At 32.6% G+C, this 17,452-nt stretch overlaps 1 long non-coding RNA gene across 4 annotated transcripts in view; it reads left to right on the top strand.

Moving 5' to 3' along the window:
• Positions 1–17,452, top strand: part of LOC144580103 (uncharacterized) — a 122,815-nt gene that overhangs the window by 46,431 nt on the left and 58,932 nt on the right. For 2 of the 4 annotated variants that reach the window (XR_013529032.1, XR_013529030.1), the window contains exon 3: positions 1,606–1,690. This is a non-coding gene — a long non-coding RNA (uncharacterized LOC144580103). Of the gene's footprint in view, positions 1–1,605; positions 1,691–6,294; positions 7,344–17,452 lie in introns of those variants that run through there. The other 2 variants (XR_013529033.1, XR_013529031.1) reach the window with 2 other exon arrangements.

Raw genomic sequence — 17,452 nt, 5'->3', positions numbered from 1 at the left:
TAGACTAATGGTATTTCTTCATTTTAAAATTGTGTAAAAAGTTCTGATAAACATATATTGAATACGTCTCATTAAGTTCTTAAAGTGATGTTTTTGACTGATACAAAATAGAAAAAAATACGATTTCTTCTTATTAATAGCTGTTATCTACATGTTTTTTGGGAATCAAAAATATTGCAGAAGGAATTTAGAACCACCTTGTATAAATGAAGGAATGTCGTGACTTTTTAAAAAGTAAGGAAGCAATTAGAAAGAAGCTCCAAGTAATATATTTTTAAAAAACAATAATAAATACAAGTTTCACCATCTTCCTCGGGCTGGTTTCCAACTCCTGGGTTGAAGTAATCTGCCTACCTTGCATCCTAAGTGCTGGAATTACAGGCATGAGTCAGCAGGCCTGGCCAGTGAGTAACGTTTTATTTTATGAAGCTTAATAAATGATACTTAATGCTTCAAGAGGAAAATGAATAATAAAAATGATGTTGTGTGAGATTTTATCAGGTAACTCTTTGGTTTCTCTGCCTGTTTTAAGCTTTGCATTTTCCTTACTAATGACTGTTTCAAAACATTATTTGTATCATAGTTCATATTTTACATTTTAGAGAAAAATAGTTGATAATGAGATGTAAAAGTATTCTCAATGAACAGTTCTTACACTAATATCCCAAAGTGTTCAGCTTTCAATATTTCACAAATATTTATTCCTTAAACTGAATTATATGATTTATATGTTTGTCTCATAGCGACGCTATCTTCTTTGAACAAAAGAAAATATCCCAAGGCTATGAAACACCTTTCCATAATTATACTAATGAGTTTTCCTAATGCATTCAATCATCAAATCAGTTCCTGAGTAGGAGCTGCCTTCAAGTGAAAAAACAGTTTTCGTAGCTACAAGGCAATTCAGACAAAAATAATAAATATTATAGGAGCTGGCCAAAATTTAAATTCAATGTGAAACTTTATAATTTTATGTTATTTCCCACTGCTCTCTAGGAAATCGCTGTTCACATGCAATATCGAAAAGCAGAAGAAAAGTTAGAGATTATTTTCACTAGAACAAATTAAGAGATTTTTTTCCTTTTTCCGTTAGTTTGACAGATTTTAATTTTGTGTTTATGCTTCAGCATTGCTTAAAGCCATGCTATTAATTTTCACTTATACGAGTTAAATTCAGGTCCTACTACCATATTCAGAAACACAAAATTAGTGATCCGTGTCCTAGTAAGTAACCAGGGACTTAGAAATAATATAACATTTAGTCAGGAACTTCACAGGATAGTTCCGCAAAGACATGCAGGAGCAAGACTTCATTCAACATGTGTTCTTTCTACAGGTTTCGCCGGACACCTTATTTAAGCACTGAGCTAGATTCAGGGAATACAAATCGATTAACACGTTTTCTTTGCCTGCAGGCATTTATGATTTATCAAGAACTTGTAACTCCTTTAAGTCCACTTAAACAAGTAGACTCCAGAGCTCTGGAAAAAAAGGGGCTTAGTGAAGCAGCACTGATGAGAAGTAATTGTGACTTCTTATCTCAGAGCAAAAGTATTTTGGTTTCTACACCTGTTTTCTTATCTGTTGATGTTGGTCGTCCTACAGATCACAGAAGTTCATTGAAATGGAGGAGGTGAGAAGTCCGTGGTGAATCCCGAGGCTCACTGATACAGAAACAGACATGTTGAAGGTACCTCTTGAGTATATTTGTAGTTCTACAAAATGGTATTTGAGTATCTCTAAAAAATTAAAAGAAAATAAAAGTATAATAATTTTAATGAAATTTAATATCATCACACAATAACAACATTATAATTTTTCCTATTAGTGCTACACACAAGTGTATGGCTATTTGATAACACATATGAAGAAAGTACAAGAGGGTAAAAGTGTCAGCTTTTAATTTCTTTCTTTTTTCATTTTTTTGCACAAGCTGAAACTTTATTTTTCATAGTAGGGAAATGAATACTTTGACTTGGATAGAAGATCTCAGTTAAAATCCTGCTTCTAGCCTTTGCTGAATCTTGAAATTTTGGTAAGAATTTTGAGCTTCACTGTCTTCATTCAAAATATATGAATAATAACACGCAACTCATTGAAAGTATTATACAAATTTAGGGAAATAATGGATGATAGGAAATAGCCATTGGCAGATGCGTACAATTGCTAATGGAATCTCCATACCTAGGGAAATAAGACAGGTGTTGAGAAGGGATCAGGCTTTCAGGCAGAATCTGAGCCATGCTACAGCTAACATAATATTTTCTCTTGCTATTGTAACAAATGACTGTAAACTTTGTGGTTAGAACAATACAAGTCTTGTAGTTCTGGAGATCATAAATCTGAAAATGGGTTTCATTGACCTAAAACCAAAACATGTTCTTTTCTGGAGACTCCAGAGAAGAAACTTCTGTTTTGTTCCCTCTTTCAAAGACGCCAAATTCTGTGGCTCATGCCACCATTTCTTCATTTTCAAAGCCAGCAAAATTGGCTGTGTCCTTCTCACACCCATCTCTCTGGTCTCCCATCATGAGAACCCTGTGATATTAAGCTCTCCAGATAATCGAGGATGATCTCCCACCGCTTAGGTCAAGTTACCAGTGATGTTAATTTCATATAGAAAATCATCATTTGTCATGTGAAATGAGAGGTTGCAGAGATTAAGATTTGAGTATCATTTGGGAGCCATTATTCTGCCTACTACACCACCTGTGGAGTCAGTGATTGAATCTGTAATGTCCTTGGGAACACAGCTGAGAAGGAACTCTAAAACTCCTGTGAACTTTGATTTAGACCAGGTACTACAAGGCAGAAAATTACAAAGTTAGATGTAATAAAGAATGCATAATTTAAAATGAAATTATATCCAAGCAAATTTATCTAAACTTCAATATAAATTTATTTCTGAGACACTTAGCAAAATTAATTATTAGTCCATGAAATCATATTAATTTTACATAGCACTCAAGCACTCAAATACAAATTTAAAATAAAGTATATTTAGGATGTTCATATAGGTGCATGGGATATAATAAATAGACATATTAACAAAAATTTACAACAGGCATAGATGTAACAGGAATAAGTCAGTACAAAAATAATCCAAGAAATTTTGAAAATAAAAATGGCAGAAATTGACATTTAAAAAGAAAAAATAAAAGCACTTAAGAGACCAAATAATTTTAAAGAATAGACATTGTTAAAAAAAAAAAAAAACAGAGTATTGATTAGAAGGCAATACTAATAAATTCTCCCAGAATATAACCAAGAGAGAAAATAAATAAAATATATAAACATGGTCACTAATTAATACACATTGAATGGTACTAAAAATAGAGCCAATAATGTGATACTTAAGAAGAAACCTGAAGGAAGCGAAAGAGGCGAGGACAACAATCACAAATGCCTTGGTATGAGAGAACTTCATATCCACACAGAGTGAGGAGATCGTGTGGCTGAGCAGAGAGACCAAGGGAGAGACCAGTTGGCAGATACTGCTAGAGAGATAAAAGGTCAGGATGAGGTAGATTTCCGTACACATTGTAAGGAGTAAGGACCTTTGGTTATCAATGGGGAAAGACCTTAATCGTGCACTGTGTTTGAAGTTTTCACTGAGAAATGATGTGTTTTTGTTTAAATTTCATTACTGAAATCACAACATATATCCAAAATTAATTCCAGGTGTAGAGTTCATTTTACCATTTGCAAATAGGAGAATGAATACAGTTAAAGAATAGCATTCTTTATTACCACAATTTCTAAGCAATGAATTTAATCTGACTGGTCTTTACTATCAACATCAAAAGTCAGTCGATATATACATCAGATACATGAGTAAAATCAGATACAGGTAAAATAAACGTAACTGAGTCAACACTATACATAATCAAGCATATAAATTATGAATAAATGAAAATAAGATCTATGGAATAAATGTTGACATTATTTTGGAAAACTTTGCTACAAAGAGTGGTTTGTTTTCTTAGTTTTTCTCAATTGTGTTTCTTCGATAATACTGCAGTGCCTTTTAAACAGCACCCATCTCAAAAGTGTTTTCTTTCCTAGCTTGCGTGTTTGATCTAGATTACAAAATAAAAGACAACGAAACACAAGACGACACAGATTTTATCCTGTGTTTTCTTCCACAAGTTTTATAAATTTTGTCCAGTACTTTTTCTCCATCTATTGATGTGGCATATCATTTATCTTAGTTTAATGTGATTAATCTTATATTTATCAATTTTTGAATGTTTAGATAGGATTGCATTTCTGAAATGACTCCACTTGGCACGCTATCTAATCCTTTTGATGTACTGCAAAGTTCTATTTATTAATAATGGGTTAAGAATTTTTACTTCTATAATCATGAAAGGTATTGATCTTTAGTTTCTTTTCTTGTAATGTACTTATCTGGTTTTGGTATTTAGATAATTTTGGCTTGTAAAAATGTTTAGGAATTGTTCCCTCCGTATCTTCTGAAAGATGTTAAAGATTGGTGTTAGTTTTTCTTAAATGCTTAAGAAAATTTACCAATATTTAAACATTATGTTTTGTTTTTGGAAGATTGCTGGTTCTTAATTTCTTTAATAAATACAAAGCTATTCAGATTATCTCTTTTTCCTTGAGTAAGGTTTGGTAGTTTGTATGTATCATTGAACAAGTCATTTTTGCATATGTTAGCAAATGTTCAGGCATAGAGTTATTTATAGTATTACCTACCCTTGTAATGTCCACAAATCAGAAGACGCCGCCTCTTTTTCTGATATAGGTCAGTGTGTGTGTGTTTATTTGTTCTTATTATTGTTTTAGTTTATCCATTTAATTTAACTTACGAGGAATTAGCTTTTGTTTTCTTGATTTTCTATATTGTTTTTCTGTTACAATATAATCACTTTCTCCTTTTTGAAAATATTTTCTTTCCTCTACATGTTTTGGGATATATTTGTTATTCTTTTTGTGGTTTTCTCATGTGGAGGCTTAGGTAGCTGATTTTAGGTCTTTCTTTTTTTAAATACATTTTGATTGCGAATTTTATGATTCATTTGTCTCTCCAAAGTTTGTAGTGCGGTTTGCACTGCTACCTCGGTTCTGTAATGGATTCAGGAAAACTCACGGATTTCCAAATTCAAGTTTTGTGATGATATTCAAGTTTTGTGTATATTACAGGTAAAAGCAGAGGTCTCTTCCTTTAAAAAAAATTTGAAGTCAAACTTATGGCCAAACTGATTATAGCACCTTTGAAATGTCTAGCCAAGTGCAGTAGTAGAAAGTATATGGGAAGCTGATATTGAAGGAAAATTATATTCAATAATTTGAAGTGAAAACCTAACTTCTCTAGAAAAATAGGAAGGAATATTATATTACTGAATGGTAAATGCTGGAATAAAAGAATGAGGAAATATTCAGTGTGAAGTCTATTTTTGATGTTCATGTCAAAGGCATTCATTTATTATCTGTTCATAACCAAAGACTTCTAACAGGATAGAAATGAATATAGCTACCCGTAAGAAAACTGTTATCTGTTGAAAGACTACAGAAATTATGGTAATCTATTCCCCATGAGAGTTTTCATTCCACTTTAATATGATAATATTAAATATATTGTATTATTTTTATAAATCAAATTTAGGTACCAAAGATCTGCCACCTAAACATTTCAGGTGACTTTATTCTAGATTTTATTAATTATTTGAGTAAACCTTCTTTAATAACTACTATTGCTTCCTAATACAGAGTTCACTGACTTTCATTTTACCACTTCTTGATGCATGAAAGCATTTTTAATATTTATTTGCATATACTCTTTTGATGAATTCAGGGTATAAAAACACATATATTGCTATTTTCTGGACATTTATTACTTTCAGATTAGTTTTTGCAGCTTTTTCTGCTTTTATTTAAAAATCATGTCACAATCATACAGCAAGAAGTGTTTATGAAATTCTCGTTCTTAATGTATTTCAGGTAATTAATACTGGGTACTAGAAAGACGAATTAAATGTGGCCTAGACTTTTATCTGTATGTGTATCCATCTTGCTGTATGATCTATCAAGTGTCTTACTATCATAAATATGCCCCATGGTGTGATTTTATAATTAACAGTGAATAATAATATAAGGACTGTAAAATAAGGAAAAAAAAACAAAAGTCTGCTAGTATTTAAAGTAATAAATAGTCTAAAAGTATGGGCCTGAGCTCTTCTCTCCTGATTAAATTTTATGGAGGTTTAGAGCATAGCTATAAGGATAATCGTACTTGGTTAACTACTTTCTATTTTATTTATCCAACTGCAGTTTTTCTTAGTCGCTGTTCTTGATTCCTTTTTGGTTTGGTCAGGAGACCAGAAGTCTGACTTTTAAAAAGTGGAATACAGGGTCCAAAGTGGCTCCCGCCGGAGGTCGTGGCGCTTGTGAAGGTGAGGTCATGAGTTCGAGGCCAACCTGAGCAACCTTATAAGCTCAAACTGATTGGCAAAAAAAAAAAAAAAAAAAGTGGAATACTACCATTTACAGAATGTGAATGGATTTGTGCAGGTTATTGGTTGGCATCTTCAGAGGAAGTGATTCGTGTTGAACAATCCCAAGACTGGCTATTACTACATTTTTAGTGAAACGTATATTTAATTAAATTATAATTTATATGTATTGTAAAATAAAAAAAGTGAAAGACCTCTAGATACTTAAATCAAAGATAAACTCTACAGATGTTTGCTAATAAAAATAAACATGTATTGGGCAGTTCATTAAGTGCCTTCAGATGCACTGAGAGTTTTCTGTGTTTTATCTCTGGAAACTCCTTAATAATCCTATGACTTAGGGGCTTTACTAACTTCATTTTATAGCTCAGGAATTTAAGGTTTGATGATGTAATTAACTTTCCCCAAATCAGAAAACAAACAAGTGTTTTAACCATGATTCACACTCAAGCACTGTGATTTGAAAATCCCTATTTTAACCATGACTTGCTACTGCCTCCCAATACCTCTTTTATAAATGTCCCCTCGGAAACATATAAAAAGGTAACTTACAGCATGATATTTTGCTGGTCAGTTTTATGGCAAGTTTTGTGCCATGTTTTAGTACAGTGACACCCTCAGGAGCTATTATGTCTTCTAGGACCGTTTCTTCCTATATTAAATGGCTCCTATTCTCTGTAGAATATGCTACTAATCTTGGCCTCTATTTTTAGAACTTCACAAGACTTTACTGGAATAAGTTACTTACTTAGAGTTTTCCAAAATATGACCTATGTAATAGTTATCCCAAAGAAATATTCTGCCATAAAAAGATAAATAAATCACTATCAAATGAAATAACAAATACAGCTTTCCTCTTATATTGTATGAAAACACAGATTTTTCTAACTTTTTTCCTTTACAGTTGGATAAATTATTTATTTTTAAATTTTTTACAATATTTAAAATGTATCTGATATACATTAAGCTGAGAACTCACTTTTCAATATCATTACAGCCATCTGTATACATTTCCTTGATTTCATTCCTTCATTTGCATCATAAATGACCATTATTCTGAATTTTGTTTAGATTATTCTGATGCCTTTCTTCTATTACATATACATGTATTCTTAAACCATCTATGCTTTTATTTTTCCACTTTATATATTATATAAATGAAATACTGGTGATTATATTCTGCAACTTGTTTATATCACTCTATAACATTTGTGAGATGCATTCAATTTATGTACAACATATTTATTCACATGTATCCAAAGGTGAATAGTATTCCCTTGTGTAAATATGCTAAGTTTATTTATCTATTCTCAAGTTAATAGAGATATACACAGGTTTTTTATGTTAAAGACAATGCTGCTCTAAATATTCTTTCATAATTTTTGTGCATATATGTGGTTTTCTCTGCTTTGTATTATTGATTTGTTTTTCATATCACTTCCTTAATTAATAATTAGAAAATGTCTCAGCAAAATGTTTGTACCAATTTTGGGGAGCCCCGTTTCACCCTCTTGGTCACGCTTTAACCTTTTTTTGTGGGGAGAAGGCAGATGAAGATTCCTGTGAGTTCACAATATGTTCACTGGTCTAGTTACAGCCATCGAGGAAATCAGTATTAGAGCGTTCCAATGAATGTATGCATGAGTAAGTCTTTTTCCTTAGGTAGTCCATTATTGATACACACATAAACCACTTATTTCAATTTGATCTTTATTACACTAACGCTGTTATTTTGATCCTCTCTTAAATACTTCTTTAACTTATGTATTTAAATTACTTAGATAAGGAAATGAAGTAGTTTTTTCCATGACACCCTCAAATTCCAGCAGCTGTCAACAACACTGTATGAGATTCCTATTTGATCTATATTCTTGCCAAGTCATCTGAATAGACATAAATCATCTGTCTATTACATTTAATTTATTAGTTTGAAGTTTTCTGGCCTATACATGTAAGACAGCTGGAATCTGAAATCCTCAGGACAGGCTCACAATTATAAAACCTTAATGCAGACGTAGGAGTTCCCTACAACTCTGAACCCTGCATGGGCACAAGCCTTTTTACTCACTCCTAATTTAGCTGAAAATATGGATGTATAGGTAAAAAAGAATGACCAATATTTCAAGGGCAATCATGTCTTATTGACAACATACATATTACCCTGAGGTCCCTGTTTTTTGCTAGGAATTAATGATTTTTTTTTTTTGTAATTGCTAGGAATTACGAATTTTTTTTCTTGTGTAGCATCAGAAAATGGCTGCTTTGCATTATCTTACTGAGGAATTTCCTTAGGGGAAAAAAAATGTAGTGGGATTACCTTCTTTTAAGGGTTGAAAACCATTCAATTTCTTTCTCTTCTGGGTTACTTTACACTGCCTTCAAATAGTTGTGTTTTATAAAAAAAATGTGGAGGATTAAGCAAAAGAGAACATTTTGTGCATTACATTCTTTAGCTGAAGTTCTTGCCTATTTTTACTGGTTTGTTTTACTGGATGAAATTATACAAAGAACGTTACTGTCTTGCATTATTTCTGCTATGGTTTGGTCAAAACAGCTTTGTAATCTCTGTTGTGGTTATGAACACTTACATAGAAAAAGATTTGTGTGTTTCATATTTAGCATAATTAAAATGGTTTTTTACTTGCAGTTGCCTTTTTTAAATCATGTTTCAATCCTTAACGTATTTCTACTTAGGTCTCTGTGTTGATAACAGATGTCGGATAAAAGACAGAACATATTATGATAGCTAATACATTCAAATTTAGCTGTTTTCTCTGTTTGTTTTGGAAAACTTTTATTCCTTAAACTCATATTTTCACTAGTTTATAGTACTGGCGTCAGCAACAAAGAATCCTCAAAGTGATTGCCATGTGTGGATAATTTGAGTGGTTGTCATTTAAGAGTTTTTTGGTTTTTTTTTTTTGTCTGAGGACAAGAGCTTTATATCTCCCTTGGTCTATCTTTCAGAATTTTTAACATTACTCATAAGATGAGTCAGGCTAATTGTCAACAACAACAAAAAAAGGAAATGGAAACCTACATACTGGGGTACATGATGTACCCTTATGCAAAGACAAAGTTGCCCTGAAAAGCTATTGACACTGTCTGAAGTAGACATTTTATTACTTTGTGAAGAATTCACTTGGAAGTGGAGGTCTTCATAACTTTTTTTGTACTTGTTATGAGTAAAGCCTGGTTTGTTCTTTTATTTAGAGTGAGTATATTTTACTTCTAAAATCAATTTAATTTGTAGTCTGACTGTTGTCAGTTTACCCCATAACTTAACCAGTAGAGACTGTAGCTTGTGTGACTGTATAAACATTATAGGCAAACTATATTATAGCAACAAATATAATTACTTTATTTTTGTTTTATTTAACTCACAATGTACACATGTGTTTCATCTCTACAGGGTTCTCTTCACACTGTTCCAATTAGGGAGGCTCTTTTCCTACGTTCCCATAATTATTGACTCAATAATCAAAGGAAGGGCACCAAACTGCACACTAGATCATAAAGGCTTCTTCCGGTAGTGACACTTATCGTTAGCTATGGAAAGTCATGTGAAAGGAAATGGGAAAGGATATCGACCACAGGCCGAGAGGGAAAATAAATGGAATAACTATGACCTACCCTAATCACTGCAGCGTTGAATGAAATGTCTTAACATACCTCACTAATGCTTCTTTTTTTTTTTTTTATTTGTTAAGAGATGCTCGAAAATACTTGCTACACCTATCATTTGTATAAGTTGGAGTGGATAGCATAAGACTTTGTTTTCATTGCTGGGCAAAACATTTAGAGTCTGAAATACTATTAAGTTTGTTTCTTATATTATACAAGGGTATAATATAAGAATTATATTATATATATTATAACAAAAGAATTATACAAGGGTAAACATGTATAATTCTTTTTATAAGCTGGTAAAGATAAATACTAATAAGCTTTAACAAATTTTTATATTCCTCTTAAATCAGTCTGAATACAGTGCTATGAAAGTAATGCTTTTTTTTTCTTTTGGGTGTTATTATGGACACATACCTTTTATTTTGATTTATTTGTGGTCACTTTGACTGATTTTCAGTTGAATACCTATAATATTCTTAAAGTGAAATTTATCAGAACCTCACCAATGGAAGATTAAGGAGCTGTGTTCTTTAAATACCGAAAGCTTTCATAAAATTTACATGATCTTGCCTTCTAGCAATAAGATATTTGAATAAGCTCAGATTTCTTTTAGAAGAAAACATTAGAAATAAAAATCTAAGTTTTAGGGGTAAATATTAGTATGACTTGAGTGGCAACATTTCCAAGCCACTGTAATGAATAGAGCTAGAATTATGTAATAATAAGTTATATTGATAATTTCCTGTTTTTTTCCCACATTAGATTTTAGCAATTATTTAATTTATAATCCCTTATAAAACAGCTAACCTAACGGAAAATTCTAAATTCTAACAAAGGCAACATAATAATCTGTAAATCTGATGAGTGCAAGTTGATAAATCTACTTAATAGATAACGATGTAACATTGTATATAACTCTTGGTTAGGGTAGAGCACATTTATTGATATTGAATTAAGAACCACTCTGCTGGAAGAGCTCTCAAATATAACTTTACTAAGCCCAGAAATGAACTTATTATCATCTTTTGTTTTCCTTTGTTGAATAATCAGATGTCACATATCCTTCATCCCACTTAATTACCAAAAATATAACTGGATATATTTATTAATAAAAAATAATGTTCTTAAATTACAGTATTTTTAAAATTTAAACCGGTAAAATAAATTATTTATGCCATAAGAAAATATAAGAATAATCATGGTACTGGTACTAAAAAAAAAAAAAAAATATATATATATATATATATATATATATATACACACACATATATATACCAGCGGAACAGAACAGAAGACAGTGTGGCATATGCTCAAGGATCTAGAACCAGAAATACCATTTGACCCAGCAATCCCACTATTAGGTATATACCCAAAGGATTATAAATCATTCTACTCTAAAGATACATGCACTTGTATGTTTATAACAGCGCTGTTCACAGTAGCAAAGACTTAGAACCAACCCAAACACCCATCACTGATAGTCTGGATAAAGAAAATGTGGTACATGTACACCATGGAATGCTATGGAGCCATAAACAGCAATGAGTTCATGTCCTCTGCAGGGACATAGATGAAGAGGAAACCATCATACTCAGCAAACTAACGAGAAACAGAAAACCAAACACCACATGTTCTCACTCATAAGTAGGAGTTGAACAATAAGACATGGACACACGGAGGGGAGCATCACACACTGGGGCCTGTTCCTGGGCAGGGTAGGGAGGGAGAACATTAGGAGAAATACCTAACATAGGTGACGGGTTGATGTGTGCAGCAAACCACCATGGCACATGAATACCTATGTAACAAACCTGCATGTACTGAATGTGTATCCCAGAACTAAAGTATAATAAAAAATAATTTTAAAAAGAATGAATTAAGTACTTTGCTAACATCTTTGGAGTTATGGAATCAAGATGTTTTAAACAGAACGTACCTGATTGGAACCTTCATGCTGAGACAACACAGCTTTAAATTTTGTTTCCTTGACTCCAAATTTTTGAATTTGGTTCAGAAAGTATAGGTCTATGACATTTTCACACAATGACAATGTAATGGTGGGTAGGTGTCATTATATATTTATATGTACCCCATAGAATGTACAACACAAAAAGTATTAATGTCATCTTTATACTTTAGTTAATAATAATATAGCAATATTAGATTATTAATTATAATAAAGGTACCACACAAATGCAAAGTGTTAATAAAAGGGAAACTGGAGGGTAGTATATGGGAATGATACTTTCTGCTCAATTTTTCTATAACCTAAAACTTCCCCTCAAAGTCTACTAGTTATTTATTTATTAATGTGACAAAAATTTTACACTAGCACTTTTTCATTAATCATTTGTGGCATTCCAGTGACTAACTGCAATTTAACAGAAGGCAAAATACTTATGGCTTATTTTAAAGATAATGAAAATCCAAAAGATTTTTTCTACTCTCATGCTCAACAATCAACACCATTGCCCCTGGGCACCAAAATATCTGTGTGGATTTTTCCCCATCAGCAAGCAATCAGTTGTTCAGTGGACATCAGCTGGATATCCTGTATCAGTGACTCAGTGAAACACTTACTTTCATTGACTGGTTTATCATAAAGGATAGTATATAGAATACCAATAAACAACAGATAAAGAGAAGAATAGGGTGAGGTATGGGAGAAGGGTCAGGGAGGGGGCTTCTATGCCCTCCCTGGAGCACCCCATCCTCTGGGAACCTCTACATGTTCAGCTATTTAGAAGCCCTGAAATACTGTACTTTTGGGTTTTTATGAAAGCTTCATTAAGTAGGCATGATTGGTTAAGTTATTGGCTATGGGTGATGAATTTTACCTCCAGCTCCTCTCTCTTACCTGAAGGTTGGAAGGTATGGTTGACTCAACCTTCTAATTATACTGATTATTCTAATCATCTAATGGTCTTTCCTGTGACCAGCCTTCATCCTGAAGCTACCAAACAACTTCCAGTGTCAATTCATCGTATTAGCCTAAAAAGACACTCTTATCAATCTGAAGATTACAGGTATTCTCAGAGCTATATGTTAAGAAAAGGTGAAGAATACTAGGGGTGTGTGTGTGTGTGTGTGTGTACACACACAGTGAACCTGATTAATCAACTCAGATATATATTGATTAATCAGGTTCACATATATATATATATGTATATATATATACACACACACATATATACATATCTGAGTTGATTAATCAGGTTCATATATATATATCTGAATTGATTAATCAGGTTCATATATATATAAATATGAAGCATGATAATCACACTTCCTTTCTGCTATTTCTATTGGTTTCCATCTTATTATGTTCATATTTAGAATTTAAAAGTTGAAAATCATTGAAGAATATCTAGCTGTCTATTAATGAAATCATATTCTAAGTACCAATCAGTCACAACCTGGTGAGGTTGTAAGTGACAGATATGTTTTTCAGCATTTGATACATTTAAGTAAAACTGTTTGCTCTGTCTCTTTACCAAAATGGAATCCTTGTCTTAAGACAAGGGAAACATAATTTTAAAAATAGTATTTTGAAAAAATATTCATTCATTTATATAATTTATTTTAAAAGACATAGTTTTAAATATTGAAACTATAAAATATAAATTGAAACACTTTCATAATTTAAGCTTTTATAGTTAATGTAGAATTTTACATTGTATAGATTCTCATAAAATATTATCTTTTGAATGTTAGTTTTTACAAATGTATATCCAAACTTTTTTATTTAAAAATCATATATAACCAAATATGAGTTTTTCTTGAACTTGTGAAAAATTGTATAATTCATTTGCATAAGCACTTTCTATCACAGTGTTATTAGTTTACATAATTGAGAGTAAAATGATTATGATAACTTAATTTTTACTTATTGATCTTAAGCTTTAAAAGCAATAGCAATACAGCTTCTTAAAATGTGGTATTTGAGATTGAGAGGACAGTAATATTAGTATATTTTGAATAAAGACATGAATGACTATATATGATTAAACTAGAATCATAAAGGTAAAAAAGTTTTTTACAAAGTGACTAAAGAATTTTTTCTTATGGCCTATTTAAGTAAAATTGGAAAAAAAATGTAGTTTAATGGAATTCCTCCATTGTAATTCATTCTTTAAGGCAATAAAGATCAAAATTAGAGCAATCTCATCCAAGCTGACTAATTTAAAAAATTACTTGCAATTGTCTACATTTAAGAAAATGGTGATATTTGAAGAATAGGGATAAATGAAGCTGGTCTGATATAAAATTTAATGACCCTTTGATAGGTTGCAAATTTTATTTTCTATGCCTAGTTACAAGTTGTCTTTTCTCATAATGGCTTGAAAGCTGAATAAGACCTAATTGACTAAAGATTGCTTCACCATAAGTGCTTTTCAAAAGTGAACAGGCCATAATAATATTTTATTGTTCTTGATTCAAACTACATAGAATGTGAAAGTCTTACCATAATGTTTTCAAATGAAAGATTTTAATTTTGTAATTTGGGGTTTTTCTCCACAAATTTACATCCACTCCCACATGAACAAGCTTAAAAACTGTGTAATATATGTCTGTATGTTTGTCTGTTGATATGTAGGATATTTAATATTGCCAGAGAAAGCAAGGTTATAAATCAGTCTGTATTATGCACTGACTGTATCAACTGTAAAACTACAGTTCAAACTATGATGGATACTGACATCCAAGAAAACGATTTTGCAGACTACATTTCAGTATCTGACTTACAAATAAAAAAGAGCATAGTTTACTAATATCTTTGTACTATCATGTAGAAGCACCTGTAGAATGACATTTTCAGCTTTATTCTTTTTGTTTTAAATTATTTTATAAAATCTAATGATAGTATATTGTATAATAAATATTTCTGTAACAGACAACTCTCTTAATCTATTATTTTAAAATACATAAAGTTAAAATTTTATATGCAATAACTACATCTTTTATAATTAACCACATTATATAACTAATTCATTATAGCAGTAACACTTCTGTTATTGATCTACATATGTTTTATTGATCTGCATCCTAATTGATCAGTGGTTTATTGATTAGTATCTTTTGATTACTTACACCAAATTCTTTTACACTGATGTTATTTATTTGAAAGTCTTAAAAAAATATTATTTTTGTGGCCTTCACTAACGTTGAAGTTTGTTGCTATTCTCATACAAAACAAAACACAATTATTTTTAAGGGTTAAATACAATGAAAACACAGAATTACTATTATAATATTACTATTTGTGTATATATTCTTAATAATGATGTTGATTTGCAAGTGACATGATATTAATACCAGTGGTAGTTATTTAAACATTATTTTAATTATTGAACATTTTTCTCAGTGGTTATAACATTTTCTTTCAGTAGGTACTATTATTATTTGTATTTTATACATGAGAAAACTATATCTTAGAGAAATTAAGTAACTAACATGATTTGGCTTTGTGTCCCCACCCAAATCTCTACTGAATGTTAATAATCCTCATGTGTCAAAGGTAGAACGAGGTAGAAATATTTGAATCATTGGGGCAATTTTCCTTATGCTGTTCTCATGATAGGTGAGTTCTCAAGAGATTTTATGGTTTTATATGGGGTTTCCCCCTTCACTTGACAATCATTCTCTCTCGCTGCTCTGAGAAAAGGCACTTTCACCACGTAGGTTTCCTGAGGCTCCCTCAGCCATGTGAAACTGTGAGACAAACCTCTTTTCCTTATAAATTAACCAGTCTTGGGAAGTTCATACCACTGTGGTAACAGACTTCTACAGTAAAGTGGTACTTCAGAGGGTGGAGTGCTGCTATAATGATACCCCAAAATGTGAAAGGAACTTTAGAACTGGGTAACAGGGAGAGGCTGGAACAGTTTAGAGGGCTCAGAAGACAGGGAAATGTGAGGAAGTTTGAAATTTCCTAGAGACTTGAAGGGCTCAGAAGAAGGGAATATGTGGGAAAGTTTGGAACTTCCTAGAGCCTTAGGCTTTGACCAAAATGCTGATAGTGATATGGACAATGAAATCTAGTCTGAGGTGGTCCTTGATGAAGATAAACAACTTTTTGGGAACTGGAGTAAAGTTTACTCTTGCGTTGCTTTAGCAAAGAGACTGCTGGTGGCATTTTGCCCCTACCCTTGAGATCTGTGGAACTTTGAACTTGAGAGAGATGATTTAGGGTATTTGGCAGAATAAATTTCTAAGCAGCAAAGCATTCAAGAGGAAACAGATGATAAAAGTTCAGAAAATTTGCAGCCTGTTAATGCAATAGAAAAGAAAAGCCCATTTTCTGAGGAGAAATTAAAGCCAGCTGTAGCAATCTGCATAAGTAACCAGGAGCCAAATGTTAATCACCAAGACAATAAAATAAATGTCTCCAGGGCATGACAGAGACCTTTGTGGCAGCCCCTTCCATCACAGGCCTGGTGGCCTAGGGAGAAAACATGATTTTGTGGACCAAATCTAGGTCTCCCCTGCTGTGTGCAACCTAGGTACTAGGTGCCCTGCATCCCAGCTGCTCTAGCCATGGCTAAAGGGGGTCAAGGTACAGCTTGGGCTGCAGCTTCAGAGAGTGTAAGCCCCAGGCTTTTGTAGCTTCCATGTGTTGTTGGTCTTGCAGGTGCACAGAAAACAAGAATTGAGGTTTGAGAACCTTCACCTAGATTTCAAAGGATACATGAAAATGCCTGGATGTCCAGGCAGAAATTTGCAGCAGAGTCGGAGCCCTCGCAAAGAACCTCTGCTAGGGCAGTGTGGGGTTGGAGCCTCCATACTAAGTACCCACTGGGGCACTGCCTATTAAATCTGTGAGAAGAGGACCATCATCCTCCAGACCTCAGAATAGTAAATCCACTGACAGCTTGCACCATGACCCTGGAAAAGGTCCAGACACTCAATGCCAGCCTGTGAATGCAGCCAGGAGGGGGATGTACCCTGCAAAGCCACAAAGGCAAAGCTGCCCAAGGCCATGGGACCCCACCTCTGCAACTGCATGACCTCAAAGTGAGACATGAAGTCAAAGGAGATCATTTTGGAACTTTTAGGGTTTAATGATTTCTTATTGAATTTCGGACTTGGATGGGGCTGTAGCCACTTTGAATTGTACAATGTCTTACACTTAGAATGGATGTATTTACCCAATGACTGTACCCTCGTTCTATCTAGGAAGTAACTAACTTGCTTTTGATTTTACTGGCTCATAGGTGGAAACGACTTAACTTGTCTTAGATGAGACATTGTACCTGGACTTTGGGTTAATGTTGGAATGAATTAAGGCTTTGAGGGACTGGTGAAAGGGCATTATTGTGTTTTAAAATGTGAGGACATGATATTTG

This window comes from Callithrix jacchus, chromosome 18, assembly GCF_049354715.1.
Source record: "Callithrix jacchus isolate 240 chromosome 18, calJac240_pri, whole genome shotgun sequence".
Classification (NCBI taxonomy): domain Eukaryota; kingdom Metazoa; phylum Chordata; class Mammalia; order Primates; family Cebidae; genus Callithrix; species Callithrix jacchus.
The sequence above is the reverse complement of the archived record's forward strand: the minus strand, read 5'-3'. Positions and strand labels throughout refer to the sequence as shown.